A 23,386-nucleotide genomic window follows, 5' to 3' on the forward strand; every position below is an offset into this window, starting at 1 on the left:
CAAGCTTGTACCCACGGGATCAAGCTCTCCTAACCCGAAGCTTGCTCCTAGCATTCTTTAGTATTTCGACTTCTAAATTCTAGTAAGTTCTTGTTTTATTGTTCTTATGGTTTATGAGTTTACTTTAATCTCTTCACGTAGAGTTTAGAGTAATCATTACTGGCATAAACGTGGTGTTTAGGCTGGGGTACTCATAGATATTCCCTGACTAGCTGGACCGTGGTAGTAGTGAGGAACGTGACAATTCTGAGTTACCTTTGTAGATCACATCTCGTTAGCAGGAAGGATAGGGTTTATAGGTGCGGGTTGAACATCCTTTGTGGTGTCTAGATTCCGTTAGCCTCCCCATTAGAACAGTAGATCAACCTTACCAAGGTTAGAAGGAGACTACGGTTGCAGTCTTCTCTATTTATCACTCACATTGAGAGACATTCTTTGTAGCCTAAAGGGATAGTAGCAATAGATTTGGTTAGTCAGATGCACCCTTTCTCCCAGTGGTAAAAATATAAATACGATACTCTGGAAAACCTCCCGGGTGAAATGCTCACCGATATCCGTGCGCTTGCGGATCATTTCCTTATTGCGTTACCAAATATCAACAAGCATTTCTGGCGCCGTTGCCGGGGAGAAAGACGGTTTGCTGAGATAACTTTGAGTCTTGCTATTATCTTGTATTATACTTTTATACTTTTATTCTTTTATCTTTTTATCTTTATGGATATCTCAAATTCCATAACTATTATTAAATTCTTTGCACCTTCGGAGACCAGCCATAGACCATGGGAGTCAACACGTCCTGCCCGTAATTATGATCTGTGTCCGGAGTTGATTGCAATAGGTCAAAACCAACCCTTTTCTATAGCCGAGGTCCAATCTTTTAATCAAGAAGTTAATGCACTTTTAGCTACACCTAGGGAATCGGTTAATCTTTCTATAAATTCTGGTTTAGACCTAGCCCTGCAAGACCATGATTTTCCTAGATATTTTCACATTGGTCTTAATCATATAACCTTTGGTGGAGTCCTTCTTTCTTTATTAGTTAGTAACGGAAGGTATGTCTTCATTCGTGGACATCCTTCATAGAAAAAATCATAGAGATAGAGAAGGAATCATCTCCCATACAAGGAGAGGAAGTTTCAATAGCCGATTTCCAAACTTTCCAATCCCATGATTCGGCTATCCAACCCATCCTTGAGCCTAATAATCTCTACTATGCTCCTTCTCTTGAACCTCCCGATAATCCTATGAATCTCTCTAGACATCCCATGCATAAGAAGGAGGATCGAGAAGAGCAACATCAATGGCTAGAGGGCATTAAAAATTCATGTGCTATCACCACATTTGAGATCTCCAACCCTCTCTTCTTTTCTATTTATAAAAACTTTAAAAGAGCGGTTGTCGATGCATATGTCTATAATAAATATTGCAGATCTCGAGTTAATTGATGGTTTCCCAAGGACAAGCTTAGTGTCCTAAAACAAGCACTTATCAGATCGTAACATGAACTTCTAATTACTTGCAACATTACCTTGTGTATTGAGCATATAAGATAATTGTAGAAATATTCCTTCGGGTATTCTTGTCACTAACCTTTCTAGGATTGGAGCAAGAAGACCGGATGAATGACAAGCGCAAGGTATGCCCAACCAATCAACATGCAACATTGAATTAAATTCATCCAATCTTGAATTTTGCAAAATTCTAGCTTAGGGGAGTACTTCACATAAAAACATCCTTTGCCATGTTGCTATGTTGGTTGTCCTTACCTTTGAGACATGCTCAATTTGTTAAATACTAATCACACTACTTCATCTCCACTTAAGTAGATCTCTATAAATGCCATCACGCTACCTTTGTTTATCCTAGTAAGTGTTAGTTTGGAAGTACTGCACATACTTCTATTGGCTTTTAAATTAAGCATGGTGCTTAGGTTAAACAGTCTTCCTTAATCTGATTAGACATGGAGTCTAGTTCGGTTATCGAACTAAAAATTGCTTGTGTAGACATTGGTATATTTTGTGGCACTAACCCCTGCAGGAAAACTTTCAATATCAACCTAGGAAGTCCTGAGATAAACTCACATTGGAGATGAAGAAAGTGACACATGAAGTTTAACAATTTGCACAAGAGAAACGTAGCTCATAAGAGATGATCCATGGAGGGAGCCACAAACACGATGCACAACCGCTAGAAAGGAAAGCTTCTACAAGGTGATACTCTACCATCACTCTTCAAAGGTAACATCTTAAGGTACTTGACTATCCTTTTATAAGTTTCTCCTTGGTTCTGGCGTTCACATAAATAAAGAGACAAACATGTATGATTTATAACTCTAAATTAACCAACCTAACTAATTCAACATGTTTAGTCCCTTCATCTTTGTTCTTAGTACTGTTGATATTTGGGAACGCAATAAGGAAATGATCCGCAAGCGCACGGATATCGGTGAGCATTTCACCCGGGAGGTTTTCCAGAGTATCGTATTTATATTTTTACCACTGGGAGAAAGGGTGCATCTGACTAACCAAATCTATTGCTACTATCCCTTTAGGCACAAAGAATGTCTTTCGATGTGAGTGATAAATAGAGAAGACTGCAACCGTAGTCTCCTTCTAACCTTGGTAAGGATGATCTACTGTTCTAATGGGGAGGCTAACGGAATCTAGACACCACAAAGGATGTTCGACCCGCACCTATAAACCCTATCCTTCCTGCTAACGAGATGTGATCTACAAAGGTAGCTCGGAAATGTCACGTTCCTCACTACTACCACGGTCCAGCTAGTTAGGGAATATCTATGAGTACCCCAGCCTAAACACCACGTTTACGCCAGCAATGATTACTCTAAACTCTACGCGAAGAGATTAAAGTAAACTCATAAACCATAAGAACAATAAAACAAGAACTTACTAGAATTTAGAAGTCGAATTACTGAAGAATCCTAGGAGCAAGCTTCGGGTTAGGAGAACTTGATCCCGTAGGTACAAGCTTGGAGTAGACACCGACAGGCCGGGCTTCCTCCACTCTACACCTCCACTCTATATCTCTCAATCTAGTAGAAACTAGAAGATCTATTTCTACCTTACATTGATTGCTAAGCCTAAAAAGAAATATTAATTAGAGAAGAGGTTTTCCTTCGAGGGCACCCCTCAGTCTCTATGATAATTTCTTCATGTCTTCCAGGGGCCAGGGGGGCCTCGCTTATATAGTCCTCCCCTTCTATGCGTTTTTGGGTCGATAGCCGAGGTGGTACTATGTTTTTCTTGATCCAATAGGTCGGTGGAATATCCCGAGCGAAGGAGTCTTGAATTGACTCCAGCAGGGGGGCGGGCGCCCAGGCTACCAGGGCGGGCGCCCTGGGCCTGGCCCAGCTTCGCCTCTGCTTCGGTCTCGTGGCTTCTAGAGTCTTCTAGATGATGTAAAATTACGCGGTGCGTTGATATCTCTATGTAATCCCGACATGTGGGCCTTTCTTCCTTATTTCCTGATAACCCCCTGCAGAAATAGATAAACAACAAAACTCGTGGAATTCTGTCAGATCAAACCCTAATTCTAGGTGATGGTTGCATATTGGTCCTTTCTCATGTTTATTTGATAATTAAAATTGATACTTAAGAACCGTCAACAAATACCCCCATACTTAGGCTTTTACTCGTCCTCGAGAAAAGGATGGTTAAAAATAATATCTGGGGTAAACATTTAAAACATTCTCTTTATAATTGCAGGGTGTTAAAAATTCCACTGTGTACCATAGTCAGCGATGTGTATGGTTAAGTGTAAAGATTCTTTCTTTTCAATCCTGTCACTTGGAGTTTGTATATTTTTGAAAGAAAGTTAGCATACCTTTTTGATCCTCATAGGTTCTCTCAGATCACTCATTATCTTTTATATATATATCTCACTGAGGCTGTTTTATTTTGCAAAAATTCTCAAGCATACTTACTTTGGATTTATTGCCTGATCAAAACGGGATCCGAGGAGGGAAATGTCATACTCTTAGATCAAAGACTTTGGAAATTAAAAACTTTGTCAACTCTTGCTGGCATATTGCTTATTAGAGGGACCATGGGCTATCATTTTTTTTCTCTTTTTTTTAAGTGGATACCGAGGTACCCCTAATTCTACTGTCGGACACTTGTCCATTTTTTCTGCGAGGTTGTCGAGCACTTGCTCCTTTTTATTTCCTCAAAATATCTTCTATTTTTGCATAGCCCATGCCTCTAATGCAATAATACTTCGGAAGAGTGAATCTTACTGAGATAGTGTCTTGATCTTAGAAGCATGATAAATCTCTCAACAAGGGTCTAACTCATTTTGAACAAACTCAATACAGAGCAGATAGCTTTTATAATCATATTTAATATTTCAGTTTTATCAGGCATATAAAACACTGAGGATGGTAGCTAGGAATTTGAATATTTTGAAATAAATTCTCCAAGCAACAATGATATCAAGAATAAGAAACTCATACTCTACCATCACATATTCCATATTGACTTAAGTAACACAGGGTTTTAAAATGATTTTATAATAATTTGCAAGTTTTCAGGAAATATCACAGATTGAGATTAATCATGATTAGAAATATTTTAATCTTTTTATTTTATCATGTCGGGAACAGTATTCTGCATAATCTAAAATATATATATGTGTAAAGTAAAGTGTGCAGAGTGTGTACCTGAATCGTGGAGTGGTGTAGTCGGAGTGTGTTTAGCATGTCGAGGGATCTCCCCATACTTGTTTTCTGCTTTCTTGCACAAAAATAAAGTAGAGACACACAATACATAATAATAATGCTCTTTATTGATCTTGAGGCATTTATTACACAAGGAAGAACAAAATTATTTTTGGCTATTCTCTCCCGGATTAGGAGTAGAATATTTTTGGGTGATTCTGAAGATGGAAATGTATGGATATATGTGGATGGTACTTCCGGAGTAGAAGTAGCATGTGTGAGTGAACGTGCAAGTGAATCTTGATTTAACCACATGACAAGCTCCTAAGGGTCTACACAGCTTGACCACACTCAATGCTCATAAGCAGTAAAAAGTAAATGTGTGGCTCGAAGTCTAGCAAGCATGTATATATGGCTGTGGTAGGAATTTAAACTCTCATCATACAGGAACTCATCATGCAACATTTTAAAGATTTTCAAAGATAAAATTCTCCAGAATTCTAGCATCTCTAGAAACAGATAAACAGCAGCTCAACCTTCCCATATCATATCCGTTAACAACTTAGATTTCAGATCAAGTTTTCATCCCATAAGTTTAGATCTAGAGCAAGCTTTAAATTATAACAGTTATGTCTAAACTTGAGAGGAAACTTCAAATATGCAAATTAGGCAGAGCAACTATTCATCATTTCCATGCTTGAGTTTTATTTAGATACAGATTAGCATAGCCACTTTATTTATTTATTAAACACACTAAGCAAAAGACATATATATATAAGCATAAAATCTTTATTTGGTTTTTCATAGTTATGTATATTTATATTCTAAAATAATATAAGTATAAAGACAGATAGAAATACTTATCGAGATAAATGGGGGTGCTCTCCCCCAAGCTGAATTTTGACGTAATTTCTCTTGATGTAGCTAGCAGGTGGCAGAGGTGTATTTGAAAGTCAGCAGCATTGTGACAGCGATTAGAATATCCTCCGTCTGCTAGTCTTCTTGATTCTTAGATTCTGTGGAGCTCAAATAGACAACAAAGCTTGTGGAACTAATTAAGTGTTAGCATAAATATCTAGCCTTTATCATGTTGAGACTCCTTAATAATTATTACTCCCTGTTTTTATATTTTTATTTTATAAAGCAGAAAAATATTTTTGTTTTATTTTTATGCCCCCACAGTGAATGTACTTATGGGTTTTATGCCACCCGTATCCTCACATGGTGCTTACTATTTTTCACATTTTTACTTTCTGTTTAGAACTTAATTAACTAAGTGAACTACTTGAAATAATTGAAAGGGAAAGGATAACTACCAAGTTTACCTCTTGGCAAGGCGTTCGGTGTTTTTAAGTCAACCGAACGGGACTCTCCTCCTTCTCAATTATCTTGAGGTTCGTTGGGTGGCGTAGTCGGTACTTCCGGCAGCGCCTCCTCTTCATGTATAGTTATCTTCATTTTCCTGACTTGGTGCTTCGGTCTCCTCTGGATAATTCTGTTTAAACTCAACGTCTTCTGACCTTACAACTTTTCCTTCGTAGTCTACCCATCCGTCCTTGATGATTTGCCTCCTCTGGTTGCGGTTGCGTCGTCTTCTTCTTGTCCTGACCTGCTTAGAATCTTCAACTATATAGTTAGAATCATTAAAGTAATGGCGTACCTTCTCAGAGAGGAAATACACGTGGACTTCTCCGGTTCCAATGTAGATGATAACTTGGATAGTGTTGAGGAATGGTCTTCCAAGGATGATGGGTGGATCGTACTCGTCTTCTCCCATATCAATGTTCTGAAAATCATCTGGAGCTAAATATATATTGGTTGTAGGGGCATGGTTCCATGCAGGAGCTGATAAGTGACTGCGGCCATTATGCTGACGTTAGATCCGGTGTCGTAGAGTGTTTTCTAAAAAGAGTATATATTGGTTGTGCACTCGATGATTGGAACACCAGGGTCGTCCTTCTTGATCAAGAAAGGTGACTTGAGTCGACGATCTTGACCTCCTTGAGCTGTAGTGACCATCTTAGCTGACTCGGTCCACATTTGCTTGTTCCTGTTCCTCCTGTTGATCCTCTTCCTTGGTTCATGTCGGGATTGCTCTGAAGTTTATGTAGTCTTGTTCTTGAAGAAAAGTCTCCTTCTTCCCCTTGATGTAGAGACTGATCTTGGCATCATTAGCGTAGATGACAGCTCTGGTGTTTAGGAATGGCCTCCGTAAGATGATGGGTGCTCTCTCCTCAGTACCAGTCTCTACCACCACGAAGTTTGCTGGAGCGTACAAGGTACCAACTTGGACACAGAGGTTCTTTAATATTTCCTTTGGGAAACTAAGTGTCTGATCTCCATTGTGTTTGTGCTCGTAGATCCTGGTTCTTCACTTAATGGAATCTAGGAGTTGTAAAACGCCTTCACGTTTCTCAAAATGTGTCCTGCTCATAGAGACAAGGCAGACATCAAGTGCATGGGCTCTGTTGGTGCAAAACACCAACAGAACCAAAAGTGTATTTGTTCTTTTCTAACCTTAAGCATAGTGAGCAAGACAAAGTTGATGGATCATGAGTGTAGCATTTAAAACATTTGTTAGATCAGATGGCTCAACCTAATGGAAAGATAATCTATCTATATTTATGTTTTGTTTTTATCTTCCAAAGATTGAATGTGCAACATATTAGCTTATATGTTTAGGAGCGTGGGATTACGAAGGTAGTACTAAGAACAAAGATTAAGGGACTAAACATGTTGAATCAGTTAGGTTGGTTAATATAGAGTTATAAATCATACATGTTTGTCTCTTTATTTATGTGAACGCCAGAACCAAGGAGAAACTTATAAAAGGATAGTCAAGTACCTTAAGATGTTACCTTTGAAGAGTGATGGTACAGTATCACCTTGTAGAAGCTTTCCTTTCTAGCGGTTGTGCATCGTGTTTGTGGCTCCCTCCATGGATCATCTCTTATGAGCTACGTCTTTCTTGTGCAAATTGTTAAACTTCATGTGTCACTTTCTTTATCTCCAATGTGAGTTTATCTCAGGACTTCCCAGGTTGATATTGAAATTTTTCCTGCAGGGGTTAGTCCCACAAAATATACCAATGTCTACACAAGCAATTTTTAGTTCGATAACCGAACTAGACTGCATGTCTAATCAGATTAAGGAAGGCTGTTTAACCTAAGCACCATGCTTAATTCAAAAGCCAATAGAAGTATGTGCAGTACTTCCAAACTAACACTTACTAGGATAAACAAAGGTAGCATGATGGCATTTATAGAGATCTACTTAAGTGGAGATGAAGTAGTGTGATTAGTATTTAACAAATTGAGCATGTCTCAAAGGTAAGGACAACCAACATAGCAACATGGCAAAGGATGTTTTTATGTGAAGTACTCCCCTAAGCTTGAATTTTGCAAAATTCAAGATTGGATGAATTTAATTCAATGTTGCATGTTGATTGGTTGGGCATACCTTGCGCTTGTCATTCATCCGGTCTTCTTGCTCCAATCCTAGAAAGGTTAGTGACAAGAATACCCGAAGGAATATTTCTACAATTATCTATATGCTCAATACACAAGGTAATGTTGCAAGTAATTAGAAGTTCATGTTACAATCTGATAAGTGCTTGTTTTAGGACACTTAGCTTGTCCTTGGGAAACCATCAATTAACTCGACGAGATCTGCAATATTTATTATAAACATATGCATCGACAACCGCTCTTTTAAAGTTTTTATAAATAGAAAAGAAGAGAGGGTTGGAGATCTCAAATGTGGTGATAGCACATGAATTTTTAATGCCCTCTAGCCATAGATGTTGCTCTCCTCGATCCTCCTTCTTATGCATGGGATGTCTAGAGAGATTCATAGGATTATCGGGAGGTTCAAGAGAAAGAGCATAGTAGAGATTATTAGGCTCAAGGATGGGTTGGATAGCCGAATCATGGGATTGGAAAGTTTGGAAATCGGCTATTGAAACTTCCTCTCCTTGTATGGGAGATGATTCCTTCTCTATCTCTATGATTTTTCTATGAAGACTAGTACAAGAAGGATGTCCACAAATGAAGACATACCTTCCGTTACTAACTGATAAAGAAAGAAAGACTCTACCAAAGGTTATATGATTAAGACCAATGTGAAAATATCTAGGAAAAACATGGTCTTGTAGGGCTAGGTCTAAACCAGAATTTATAGAAAAATTAAAAGATTCCCTAGGTGTAGCTAAAAGTGCATTATCTTTTTGATTAAAAGATAGGACCTCAGCTATAGAAAAGGGTTGGTTTTGATCTATTGCAATCAACTCCGGACACAGATCATAATTAGGGGCAGGACGTGTTGACTCCCATGGTCTATGGCTGGTCTCCGAAGGTGCAAAGAATTTAATAATAGTTATGGAATTTAAGATATCCATAAAGATAAAAAGATAAAAGAATAAAAGTATAAAAGTATAATACAAGATAATAGCAAGACTCAAAGTTATCTCAGCAAACCGTCTTTCTCCCCGGCAACGGCGCCACAAATGCTTGTTGATATTTGGGAACGCAATAAGGAAATGATCCGCAAGCGCACGGATATCGGTGAGCATTTCACCCGGGAGGTTTTCCAGAGTATCGGATTTATATCTTTACCACTGGGAGAAAGGGTGCATCTGACTAACCAAATCTATTGCTACTATCCCTTTAGGCACAAAGAATGTCTTTCGATGTGAGTGATAAATAGAGAAGACTGCAACCGTAGTCTCCTTCTAACCTTGGTAAGGATGATCTACTGTTCTAATGGGGAGGCTAACGGAATCTAGACACCACAAAGGATGTTCGACCCGCACCTATAAACCCTATCCTTCCTGCTAACGAGATGTGATCTACAAAGGTAGCTCGGAAATGTCACGTTCCTCACTACTACCACGGTCCAGCTAGTTAGGGAATATCTATGAGTACCCCAGCCTAAACACCACGTTTACGCCAGCAATGATTACTCTAAACTCTACGCGAAGAGATTAAAGTAAACTCATAAACCATAAGAACAATAAAACAAGAACTTACTAGAATTTAGAAGTCGAATTACTGAAGAATCCTAGGAGCAAGCTTCGGGTTAGGAGAACTTGATCCCGCAGGTACAAGCTTGGAGTAGACACCGACAGGCCGGGCTTCCTCCACTATACACCTCCACTCTATATCTCTCAATCTAGTAGAAACTAGAAGATCTATTTCTACCTTACATTGATTGCTAAGCCTAAAAAGAAATATTAATTAGAGAAGAGGTTTTCCTTCGAGGGCACCCCTCAGTCTCTATGATAATTTCTTCATGTCTTCCAGGGGCCAGGGGGGGCTCGCTTATATAGTCCTCCCCTTCTATGCGTTTTTGGGTCGATAGCCGAGGTGGTACTATGTTTTTCTTGATCCAATAGGTCGGTGGAATATCCCGAGCGAAGGAGTCCTGAATTGACTCCAGCAGGGGGGCGGGCGCCCAGGCTACCAGGGCGGGCGCCCTGGGCCTGGCCCAGCTTGGCCTCCGCTTCGGTCTCGTGGCTTCTGGAGTCTTCTAGATGATGTAAAATTACGCGGTGCGTTGATATCTCTATGTAATCCCGACATGTGGGCCTTTCTTCCTTACTTCCTGATAACCCCCTGCAGAAATAGATAAACAACAAAACTCGTGGAATTCTATCAGATCAAACCCTAATGCTAGGTGATGGTTGCATATTGGTCCTTTCTCATGTTTATTTGATAATTAAAATTGATACTTAAGAACCGTCAACAAGTACTACCTTCGTAATCCCACGCTCCTAAACATATAAGCTAATATGTTGCACATTCAATCTTTGGAAGATAAAAACAAAACATAAATATAGATAGATGATCTTTCCATTATGTTGAGCCATCTGATCTAACAAATGTTTTAAATGCAACACTCATGATCCATCAACTTTGTCTTGCTCACTATGCTTAAGGTTAGAAAAGAACAAATACACTTTTGGTTCTGTTGGTGTTTTCCACCAACAGAGCCCATGCACTTGATCTCTGCCTTGTCTCTATGAGCAGGACACATTTTGAGAAATGTGAAGGCGTTTTACAACTCCCAGATTCCATTAAGTGTAGAACCGGGATCTACGAGCACAAACACAATGGAGATCAGACACTTAGTTTCCCAAAGGAAATATTAAAGAACCTCTGTGTCCAAGTTGGTACCTTGTACGCTCCAGCAAACTTCGTGGTGATAGATACTGGTACTGAGGAGAGGGCACCCATCATCTTAGGGAGGCCATTCCTAAACACCAGAGCTGTCATCTACGCTAATGCTGCCAAGATCAGTCTCTACATCAAGGGGAAGAAGGAGACTTTCCTTCAAGAACAAGACTACATAAACTTCAGAGCAATCCCGACATGAACCAAGGAAGAGGACCAACAGGAGGAACAGGAACAAGCAAATGTGGACCGAGTCATTTAAGATGGTCAATACAGCTCAAGGAGGTCAAGATCGTCGACTCAAGTCACCTTTCTTGATCAAGAAGGACGACCCTGGTGTTCCAAGCATCGAGTGCACAACCAACAGATACTCTTTTTAGAAAACACTCTACGACACCGGATCTAACGTCAACATAATGGCCGCAGTCACTTATCAGCTCCTGCATGGAACCATGCCCCTACAACCAATATATATTTAGCTCCAGATGATTTTCAGAACATTGACATGGGAGAAGACGAGTACGATCCACCCATCATCCTAGGAAGACCATTCCTCAACACTATCAAAGTTATCATCTACATTGGAACCGGAGAAGTCCACGTGTATTTCCCCTCTGAGAAGGTACGCCATTACTTTAATGATTCTAACTATATAGTTGAAGATTCTAAGCAGGTCAGGACAAGAAGAAGACGACGCAACCGCAACCAGAGGAGGCAAATCATCAAGGACGGATGGGCAGACTACGAAGGAGAAGTTGTAAGATCAGAAGACGTTGAGTTTAAACAGAATTATCCAGAGGAGACCGAAACACCAAGTCAGGTGTGGAAAATGAAGATAACTATGCATGAAGAGGAGGCGCTGCCGGAAGTACCGACTACGCCACCCAACGAACCTCAGGATAATTGAGAAGGAGGAGAGTCCCGTTTGGAGGACTTAAAAACACCGAACGCCTTGCCAAGAGGTAAACTTGGTAGTTATCCTTTCCCTTTCAATTATTTCAAGTAGTTCACTTAGTTAATTAAGTTCTAAATAGAAAGTAAAAATGTAAAAAATAGTAAGCCCCATGTGAGGATACGAGTGGCATAAAACCCATAAGTACATTCACTGTGGTGGCATAAAAATAAAATAAAAATATTTTTCTGCTTTATAAAATAAAAATATAAAAACAGGGAGTAATAATTATTAAGGAGTCTCAACATGATAAATGCTAGATATTTATGCTAACACTTAATCAGTTCCACAAGCTTTGTTGTCTATTTGAGCTCCACAGAATCAAGAAGACTGGCAGATGGAGGATATTCTAATCGCTGTCACAATGCTGCTGACTTTCAAATACACCGCCACCTGCTAGCTACATCAAGAGAAATTACGTCAAAATTCAGCTTGGGGGAGAGCACCCCCATTTATCTCGATAAGTATTTCTATCTATCTATCTTTATACTTATATTATTTTAGAATATAAATATACATAACTATGAAAAACCAAATAAAGATTTTATGCTTATATATATATGTCTTTTGCTTAGTGTGTTTAATAAATAAATAAAGTGGCTATGCTAATCTGTATCTAAATAAAACTCAAGCATGGAAATGATGAATAGTTGCTCTGCCTAATTTGCACATTTTAAGTTCTCTCTCAAGTTTAGACATAACTGTTATAATTTAAAGCTTGCTCTAGACTTAAACTTGTGGGATGAAAACTTGATATGAAATCTAAGTTGTTAACGAATACGATATGGGAAGGTTGAGCTGCTGTTTATCTGTTTCTAGAGATGCTAGAATTCTGGAGAATTTTATCTTTGTAAATCTTTAAAATGTTGCATGATGAGTTCCTGTATGATGAGAGTTTAAATTCCTACCATAGCCATATATACATGCTTGCTAGACTTCGAGCCACACATTTACTTTTTACTGCTTATGAGCATTGAGTGTGGTCAAGCTGTGTAGACCCTTGGGAGCTTGTCATGTGATTAAATCAAGATTCACTTGCACGTTCACTCACACATGCTACTTCTACTCCGGAAGTACCATCCACATATATCCATACATTTCCATCTCCAGAATCACCCAAAAATATTCTACTCCTAATTCGGGAGAGAATAGCCAAAAATAATTTTGTTCTTCCTTGTGAAATAAATGCTCAAGTTATCTTGTTACTACCACTTGCTATATTATCTCAAGAGATGAGTGCTCTAAAAAAAAGAAAGAAAAATACGAGGAAATAAAAAGGAGCAAGTGCTCGGAACCTCAAAAGAAAAGAAAAAGTGAGACGAGAGGTAAAAATGGACAAGTGTCCGACAGTAGAATTAGGGGTACAAGATACCCAGCTGAGAGAAAAGAAAAATATAGAGCATCTCATTCTCTTCATAAAGTTTCAAAAAGCAAGGAAGGTATGTATCCCCTCAAAAGAAGTAGAATTAGACTTCCACCACCATTGTTTCCATCATTGTTTTCACCACTGTTATCACCATTCATTCGCCACACTTGCACATCTTGATTTGGCTTATAGATTTGTTTCTTTGGATCCATGGTTTGACTATGCAATAAATGTCTTGTAAGTATGTATATTTTATCTCCCACCTATGAGCCCCAGATATTAAAGCCTTATTAGAGTAGGGTGAGAGAGAAGGCAATGTCACTATGCCTTATATCATAAATACCACATATCTTGAGAGAAGGCAAATACCATCACTGCCTTGGTAAGGATCCAGAAATACCACAAAAGAGAGATCTGAGAGAGTCATACAAGGAATCTCTGAGTTTTATTTGAAAATCTGCAAAAAACCCCAGAGCTATAGCTGATCAAGAATAAGAGACATGGCACTTGACTAGACTGTTCTATCTTTTAACCTCTCAAGAAAGAAGTGACAGTTACAAGTCCCATGGTGAAAGGTAAAGTAAGTAAGTTTTAAGTCTTGATAGTTTACTCTAACTCAGAGATAAGATCTTATCTAAAAAGCATGTGTACCGTCAATTTTTAAAGATATTCCAACAACTTATGATCCATAGCTGAGTCTATCCTTGCTCAGGGACGAGCAAGAGGTAAGCTTGGGGGAGTTTGTTGACGGTCCTTAAGTATCAAATTTAATTATCAAATAAACAAAGAAAAGGATCCAAATGAAATCAACATCTAGACTTAGGGTTTTATCTGACAGAATTCCACGAGTTTTGGTGTTTGTCTATTTCTACAGGGGGTTATCAGGAAATAAGGAAGAAAGGCCCACATGTCGGGATTACATAGAGATATCAACGCACCGCACAATTTTCTACCATTTAGAAGACTCCAGGTGCCACGGGAAGGAAGCGGAGGCCGAAAGGGGCCAGGCCCAGGGCGCCCGCCCACCTCTAGACGCCCTTCGGGACTCTCTTCGCACACGACGTTCCACCGACCTATTGGATTAAGGAAAACATAGTACCACCTCGCCTACCGACCCAAAAACGCATAGAGGAGGAGGACTATATAAGGAGACCCCCCTGGCCCCTAGAGAAGACAAGAAATTATCATAGAGATTGAGGGGTGCCCTCGAAGGAAAACCTCTTCTCTAATTAATATTTCTTTTTAGGCTTAGCAACCAATGTAATGTAGAAATAGATGTTCTAGTTTCTACTAGATTGAGAGAGATAGAGTGGAGGTGTAGATTGGAGGAAGCCCGGCCTGTCGGTGTCTACTCCAAGCTTGTACCTACGGGATCAAGCTCTCCTAACCCGAAGCTTGCTCCTAGGATTCTTCAGTATTTCGACTTCTAAATTCTAGTAAGTTCTTGTTTTATTGTTCTTATGGTTTATGAGTTTACTTTAATCTTTTCGCATAGAGTTTAGAGTAATCATTACTGGCGTAAACGTGGTGTTTAGGCTAGGGTACTCATAGATATTCCCTGACTAGCTGGACCGTGGTAGTAGTGAGGAATGTGACAATTCTGAGTTACCTTTGTAGATCACATCTCGTTAGCAGGAAGGATAAGGTTTATAGGTGCGGGTTGAACATCCTTTGTGGTGTCTAGATTCCGTTAGCCTCCCCATTAGAACAGTAGATCATCCTTACCAAGGTTAGAAGGAGACTACAGTTGCAGTCTTCTCTATTTATCACTCACATCGAGAGACATTCTTTGTAGCCTAAAGGGATAGTAGCAATAGATTTGGTTAGTCAGATGCACCCTTTCTCCCAGTGGTAAAAATATAAATACGATACTCTGGAAAACCTCCCGGGTGAAATGCTCACCGATATCCGTGCGCTTGCGGATCATTTCCTTATTGCGTTACCAAATATCAACAAGCATTTCTGGCGCCGTTGCCGGGGAGAAAGACGGTTTGCTGAGATAACTTTGAGTCTTGCTATTATCTTGTATTATACTTTTATACTTTTATTCTTTTATCTTTTTATCTTTATGGATATCTCAAATTCCATAACTATTATTAAATTATTTGCACCTTCGGAGACCAGCCATAGACCATGGGAGTCAACACGTCCTGCCCCTAATTATGATCTGTGTCCGGAGTTGATTGCAATAGGTCAAAACCAACCCTTTTCTATAGCCGAGGTCCTATCTTTTAATCAAGAAGATAATGCACTTTTAGCTACACCTAGGGAATCGGTTAATCTTTCTATAAATTCTGGTTTAGACCTAGCCCTGCAAGATCATGTTTTTCCTAGATATTTTCACATTGGTCTTAATCATATAACCTTTGGTGGAGTCCTTCTTTCTTTATTAGTTAGTAACGGAAGGTATGTCTTCATTCGTGGACATCCTTCTTGTACTAGTCTTCATAGAAAAATCATAGCGATAGAGAAGGAATCATCTCCCATACAAGGAGAGGAAGTTTCAATAGCCGATTTCCAAACTTTCCAATCCCATGATTCGGCTATCCAACCCATCCTTGAGCCTAATAATCTCTACTATGCTCTTTCTCTTGAACCTCCCGATAATCCTATGAATCTCTCTAGACATCCCATGCATAAGAAGGAGGATCGAGAAGAGCAACATCAATGGCTAGAGGGCATTAAAAATTCATGTGCTATCACCACATTTGAGATCTCCAACCCTCTCTTCTTTTCTATTTATAAAAACTTTAAAAGAGCGGTTGTCGATGCATATGTCTATAATAAATATTGCAGATCTCGAGTTAATTGATGGTTTCCCAAGGACAAGCTTAGTGTCCTAAAACAAGCACTTATCAGATCGTAATATGAACTTCTAATTACTTGCAACATTACCTTGTGTATTGAGCATATAAGATAATTGTAGAAATATTCCTTCGGGTATTCTTGTCACTAACCTTTCTAGGATTGGAGCAAGAAGACCGGATGAATGACAAGCGCAGGGTATGCCCAACCAATCAACATGCAACATTGAATTAAATTCATCCAATCTTGAATTTTGCAAAATTCTAGCTTAGGGGAGTACTTCACATAAAAACATCCTTTGCCATGTTGCTATGTTGGTTGTCCTTACCTTTGAGACATGCTCAATTTGTTAAATACTAATCACACTACTTCATCTCCACTTAAGTAGATCTCTATAAATGCCATCACGCTACCTTTGTTTATCATAGTAAGTGTTAGTTTGGAAGTACTGCACATACTTCTATTGGCTTTTAAATTAAGCATGGTGCTTAGGTTAAACAGTCTTCCTTAATCTGATTAGACATGGAGTCTAGTTCGGTTATCGAACTAAAAATTGCTTGTGTAGACATTGGTATATTTTGTGGCACTAACCCCTGCAGGAAAACTTTCAATATCAACCTGGGAAGTCCTGAGATAAACTCACATTGGAGATGAAGAAAGTGACACATGAAGTTTAACAATTTGCACAAGAGAAACGTAGCTCATAAGAGATGATCCATGGAGGGAGCCACAAACACGATGCACAACCGCTAGAAAGGAAAGCTTCTACAAGGTGATACTCTACCATCACTCTTCAAAGGTAACATCTTAAGGTACTTGACTATCCTTTTATAAGTTTCTCCTTGGTTCTGGCGTTCACATAAATAAAGAGACAAACATGTATGATTTATAACTCTAAATTAACCAACCTAACTAATTCAACATGTTTAGTCCCTTAATCTTTGTTCTTAGTACTACCTTCGTAATCCCACGCTCCTAAACATATAAGCTAATATGTTGCACATTCAATCTTTGGAAGATAAAAACAAAACATAAATATAGATAGATTATCTTTCCATTATGTTGAGCCATCTGATCTAACAAATGTTTTAAATGCAACACTCATGATCCATCAACTTTGTCTTGCTCACTATGCTTAAGGTTAGAAAAGAACAAATACACTTTTGGTTCTGTTGGTGTTTTCCACCAACAGAGCCCATGCACTTGATCTCTGCCTTGTCTCTATGAGCAGGACACATTTTGAGAAACGTGAAGGCGTTTTACAACTCCCAGATTCCATTAAGTGTAGAACCGGGATCTACGAGCACAAACACAATGGAGATCAGACACTTAGTTTCCCAAAGGAAATATTAAAGAACCTCTTTGTCCAAGTTGGTACCTTGTACGCTCCAGCAAACTTCATGGTGATAGAGACTGGTACTGAGGAGAGGGCACCCATCATCTTAGGGAGGCCATTCCTAAACACCAGAGCTGTCATCTACGCTAATGCTGCCAAGATCAGTCTCTACATCAAGGGGAAGAAGGAGACTTTCCTTCAAGAACAAGACTACATAAACTTCAGAGCAATCCTGACTTGAACCAAGGAAGAGGACCAACAGGAGGAACAGGAACAAGCAAATGTGGACCGAGTCAGCTAAGATGGTCACTACAGCTCAAGGAGGTCAAGATCGTTGACTCAAGTCACCTTTCTTGATCAAGAAGGACGACCCTGGTGTTCCAAGCATCGAGTGCACAACCAACAGATACTCTTTTTAGAAAACACTCTACGACACCGGATCTAACGTCAACATAATGGCCGCAGTCACTTATCAGCTCCTGCATGGAACCATGCCCCTACAACCAATATATATTTAGCTCCAGATGATTTTCAGAACATTGACATGGGAGAAGACGAGTACGATCCACCCATCATCCTTGGAAGACCATTCCTCAACACTATTGAAGTTATCATCTACATTGGAACCGGAGAAGTCCACGTGTATTTCCCCTCTGAGAAGGTACGCCATTACTTTAATGATTCTAACCATATAGTTGAAGATTCTAAGCAGGTCAGGACAAGAAGAAGACGACGCAACCGCAACCAGAGGAGGCAAATCATCAAGGACGGATGGGCAGACTACGAAGGAGAAGTTGTAAGGTCAGAAGACGTTGAGTTTAAACAGAATTATCCAGAGGAGACCAAAACACCAAGTCAGGTGTGGAAAATGAAGATAACTATACATGAAGAGGAGGCGCTGCCGGAAGTACCGACTACGCCACCCAACGAACCTCAGGATAATTGAGAAGGAGGAGAGTCCCGTTCGGAGGACTTAAAAACACCGAACGCCTTGCCAAGAGGTAAACTTGGTAGTTATCCTTTCCCTTTCAATTATTTCAAGTAGTTCACTTAGTTAATTAAGTTCTAAACAGAAAGTAAAAATGTAAAAAATAGTAAGCCCCATGTGAGGATACGAGTGGCATAAAACCCATAAGTACATTCACTGTGGTGGCATAAAAATAAAATAAAAATATTTTTCTGCTTTATAAAATAAAAATATAAAAACAGGGAGTAATAATTATTAAGGAGTCTCAACATGATAAAGGCTAGATATTTATGCTAACACTTAATCAGTTCCACAAGCTTTGTTGTCTATTTGAGCTCCACAGAATCAAGAAGACTGGCAGACGGAGGATATTCTGATCGCTGTCACAATGCTGCTGACTTTCAAATACACCGCCACCTGCTAGCTACATCAAGAGAAATTACGTCAAAATTCAGCTTGGGGGAGAGCACCCCCATTTATCTCGATAAGTATTTCTATTTATCTATCTTTATACTTATATTATTTTAGAATATAAATATACATAACTATGAAAAACCAAATAAAGATTTTATGCTGATATATATATGTCTTTTGCTTAGTGTGTTTAATAAATAAATAAAGTGGCTATGCTAATCTGTATCTAAATAAAACTCAAGCATGGAAATGATGAATAGTTGCTTTGCCTAATTTGCACATTTTAAGTTCTCTCTCAAGTTTAGACATAACTGTTATAATTTAAAGCTTGCTCTAGACCTAAACTTGTGGGATGAAAACTTGATATGAAATCTAAGTTGTTAACGAATACGATATGGGAAGGTTGAGCTGCTGTTTATCTGTTTCTAGAGATGCTAGAATTCTGGAGAATTTTATCTTTGGAAATCTTTAAAATGTTGCATGATGAGTTCCTGTATGATGAGAGTTTAAATTCCTACCACAGCCATATATACATGCTTGCTAGACTTCGAGCCACACATTTACTTTTTACTGCTTATGAGCATTGAGTGTGGTCAAGCTGTGTAGACCCTTGGGAGCTTGTCATGTGGTTAAATCAAGATTCACTTGCACGTTCACTCACACATGCTACTTCTACTCCGGAAGTACCATCCACATATATCCATACATTTCCATCTCCAGAATCACCCAAAAATATTCTACTCCTAATCCGGGAGAGAATAGCCAAAAATAATTTTGTTCTTCCTTGTGAAATAAATGCTCAAGTTATCTTGTTACTACCACTTGCTATATTATCTCAAGAGATGAGTGCTCTAAAAAAAGAAAGAAAAATACGAGGAAATAAAAAGGAGCAAGTGCTCGGAACCTCGAAAGAAAAGAAAAAGTGAGACGAGAGGTAAAAATAGACAAGTGTCCGACAGTAGAATTAGGGGTACAAGATACCCAGCTGAGAGAAAAGAAAAATATAGAGCATCTCATTCTCTTCATAAAGTTTCAAAAAGCAAGGAAGGTATGTATCCCCTCAAAAGAAGTAGAATTAGACTTCCACCACCATTGTTTCCATCATTGTTTTCACCATTGTTATCACCATTCATTCGCCACACATGCACATCTTGATTTGGCTTATTGATTTGTCTCTTTGGATCCATGGTTTGACTATGCAATAAATGTCTTGTAAGTATGTATATATTATCTCCCACCTATGAGCCCCAGATATTAAAGCCTTATTAGAGTAGGGTGAGAGAGAAGGCACTGTCACTATGCCTTATATCATAAATACCACATATCTTGAGAGAAGGCATATACCATCACTGCCTTGGTAAGGATCCAGAAATACCACAAAAGAGAGATCTGAGAGAGTCATACAAGGAATCTCTGAGTTTTATTTGAAAATCTGCAAAAAACCCCAGAGCTATAGCTGATCAAGAATAAGAGACATGGCACTTGACTAGACTGTTCTATCTTTTAACCTCTCAAGAAAGAAGTGACAGTTACAAGTCCCATGGTGAAAGGTAAAGTAAGTAAGTTTTAAGTCTTGACAGTTTACTCTAACTCAGAGATAAGATCTTATCTAAAAAGCATGTGTACCGTCAATTTTTAAAGATATTGCAACAACTTATGATCCATAGCTGAGTCTATCCTTGCTCAGGGACGAGCAAGAGGTAAGCTTGGAGGAGTTTGTTGACGGTCCTTAAGTATCAAATTTAATTATCAAATAAACAAAGAAAACGATCCAAATGAAATCAACATCTAGACTTAGGGTTTTATCTGACAGAATTCCACGAGTTTTGGTGTTTGTCTATTTCTACAGGGGGTTATCAGGAAATAAGGAAGAAAGGCCCACATGTCGGGATTACATAGAGATATCAACGCACCGCACAATTTTCTACCATCTAGAAGACTCCAGGTGCCACGGGAAGGAAGCGGAGGCCGAAAGGGGCCAGGCCCAGGGCGCCCGCCCACCTCTAGACGCCCTTCGGGACTCTCTTCGCACACGACGTTCCACCGACCTATTGGATCAAGGAAAACATAGTACCACCTCGCCTACCGACCCAAAAACGCATAGAGGAGGAGGACTATATAAGGAGACCACCCTGGCCCCTGGAGAAGACAATAAATTATCATAGAGATTGAGGGGTGCCCTCGAAGGAAAACCTCTTCTCTAATTAATATTTCTTTTTAGGCTTAGCAACCAATGTAAGGTAGAAATAGATGTTCTAGTTTCTACTAGATTGAGAGTGATAGAGTGGAGGTGTAGATTGGAGGAAGCCCGGCCTGTCGGTGTCTACTCCAAGCTTGTACCTACGGGATCAAGCTCTCCTAACCCGAAGCTTGCTCCTAGGATTCTTCAGTATTTCGACTTCTAAATTCTAGTAAGTTCTTGTTTTATTGTTCTTATGGTTTGTGAGTTTACTTTAATCTCTTCGCGTAGAGTTTAGAGTAATCATTACTGGCGTAAACGTGGTTTTTAGGCTGGGGTACTCATAGATATTCCCTGACTAGTTGGACCGTGGTAGTAGTGAGGAATGTGACAATTCGGAGTTAACTTTGTAAATCACATCTCGTTAGCAGGAAGGATAGGGTTTATAGGTGCGGGTTGAACATCCTTTGTGGTGTCTAGATTCCGTTAGCCTCCCCATTAGAACAATAGATCATCCTTACCAAGGTTAGAAGGAGACTACGGTTGCAGTCTTCTCTATTTATCACTCACATCGAGAGACATTCTTTGTAGCCTAAAGGGATAGTAGCAATAGATTTGTTTAGTCAGATGCACCCTTTCTCCCAGTGGTAAAAATATAAATACGGTACTCTGAAAAACCTCCCGGGTGAAATGCTTACCGATATCCGTGCGCTTGCGGACCATTTCCTTATTGCATTACCAAATATCAACAACCGCGAGGCAACGCAAGAGGGAATGCCGTGAGGTCTCGTGGCAAGGATGGCGGTGCCCCAGTACCTCAGCTGGTCGAGCACCCCCATCACCTTCGATTGAGACGACCACCCCGACAAGGTAGTTGCCCCTGGCATCTACCCGCTCGTCGTCGACCCCATCATCGTCAACACCAGGCTCTCGAAGGTGTTGATGGACGGCGGCAGCAGCCTAAACAACATCTACCTCGAGACCCTCGACCTCCTCGGCATCAACAGGGCGCAGCTTCAACCAAGCGCCGGTGGCTTCCACGGCGTCGTACCTGGAAAGGAGGCGTTAACGGTAGGTCAAATCGACCTACCGGTCTGCTTCGGCACGGCGGCCAACTTCAGAAAGGAGACCCTCACCTTTAAGGTGGTGGAATTCCGAGGGACGTACCATGCCATCATCGGGCGCCCGGGGTATGCCAAGTTCATGGCTATCCCCAACTACATCTACTTGAAGCTGAAAATGCCAGGACCCAAGGGCGTCATCACCGTCAGCTCCTCCTACGAGCATGCGTACGAGTGCGACGTCGAGTGCGTCGAGTACAGGGAAGCTGTCGAGAACTCCACCGAGCTCGACTCGAAGCTCGAGGCCCTGGCCGCGGAAGCCCCAGAGCCCAAACGTCATGCGGGCAGCTTCGAACCGGCGGAAGGAGCGAAGAAGATCCTGCTCGACCCTGACAACTCCGACGACAAGGTGCTGACGATCAGTGCCGACCACGACCCCAAATAGGAAGTCGTGCTCGTCGACTTTCTCCGTGCAAACGCCGACGTGTTTGCATGGAGTCCTTCGGACATACCAGGCATACCGAGGGAAGTCGCCGAGCACTCCTTAGAAATTCGAGCCGGTTCCAAGCCAGTGAAGCAGCGGCTGCGTCGCTTCGACGAGGAGAAGCGCAAGACCATTGGCGAGGAAATTCACAAGCTTTTGATGGCCGGATTCATCAAGGAGGTTCACCATCCCGACTGGTTAGCAAATCCTGTACTAGTTAAGAAAAAGAATGGGAAAATGAGGATGTGTGTCGATTATACAAGTTTAAATAAAGCATGTCCGAAAGTTCCTTTTCCATTCCCACGTATCGATCAAATTGTTGATTCTACTGCGGGATGTGAAACCCTTTCTTTCCTTGTTGCATATTCTGGTTACCATCAAATAAAAATGAAAGAGTCCGATCAGCTTGCGACATCTTTCATCACACCTTTTGGGATGTATTGTTATGTAACCATGCCGTTCGGGCTTCGAAACGCGGGAGCCACATACCAGCGCTGCTTGCTCCATGTGTTTGGAAAACATATAGGGTCAACAGTCGAGGCATACGTCGACGACATCGTCGTCAAGATGAAGCAACGAGGAGACCTAATTCAGGACCTCGAGATCGCTTTTAGCTGCTTATGTGCCAACAAGATCAAGCTCAACCTCGAGAAGTGCGTTTTTGGCGTGCCTTGAGGCATGCTCCTGGGTTACATAGTCTCCCAGCGTGGCATCGAGGCCAACCCCGAGAAAGTCTCGGCCATCACAACAATGGGGCCAATCCGAGACGTCAAGCGGGTGCAGAAAGTCACGGGATGTTTGGCGGTGCTAAGTCGATTTATCTCGAGGTTAAGAGAAAAGACGTTGCCGTTGTATTGGCTCCTGAGGAAAGCCGAGCATTTCTCTTGGACCCCCGAGGACTAGGAAGCCCTCGACAACTTAAAGAAAACACTGACCTCTGCGCCGGTCCATGTCCCGCCTCAACCCGCAGAACCTCT

This window comes from Sorghum bicolor, chromosome 3, assembly GCF_000003195.3.
Source record: "Sorghum bicolor cultivar BTx623 chromosome 3, Sorghum_bicolor_NCBIv3, whole genome shotgun sequence".
Taxonomy (NCBI): Eukaryota; Viridiplantae; Streptophyta; class Magnoliopsida; order Poales; family Poaceae; genus Sorghum; species Sorghum bicolor.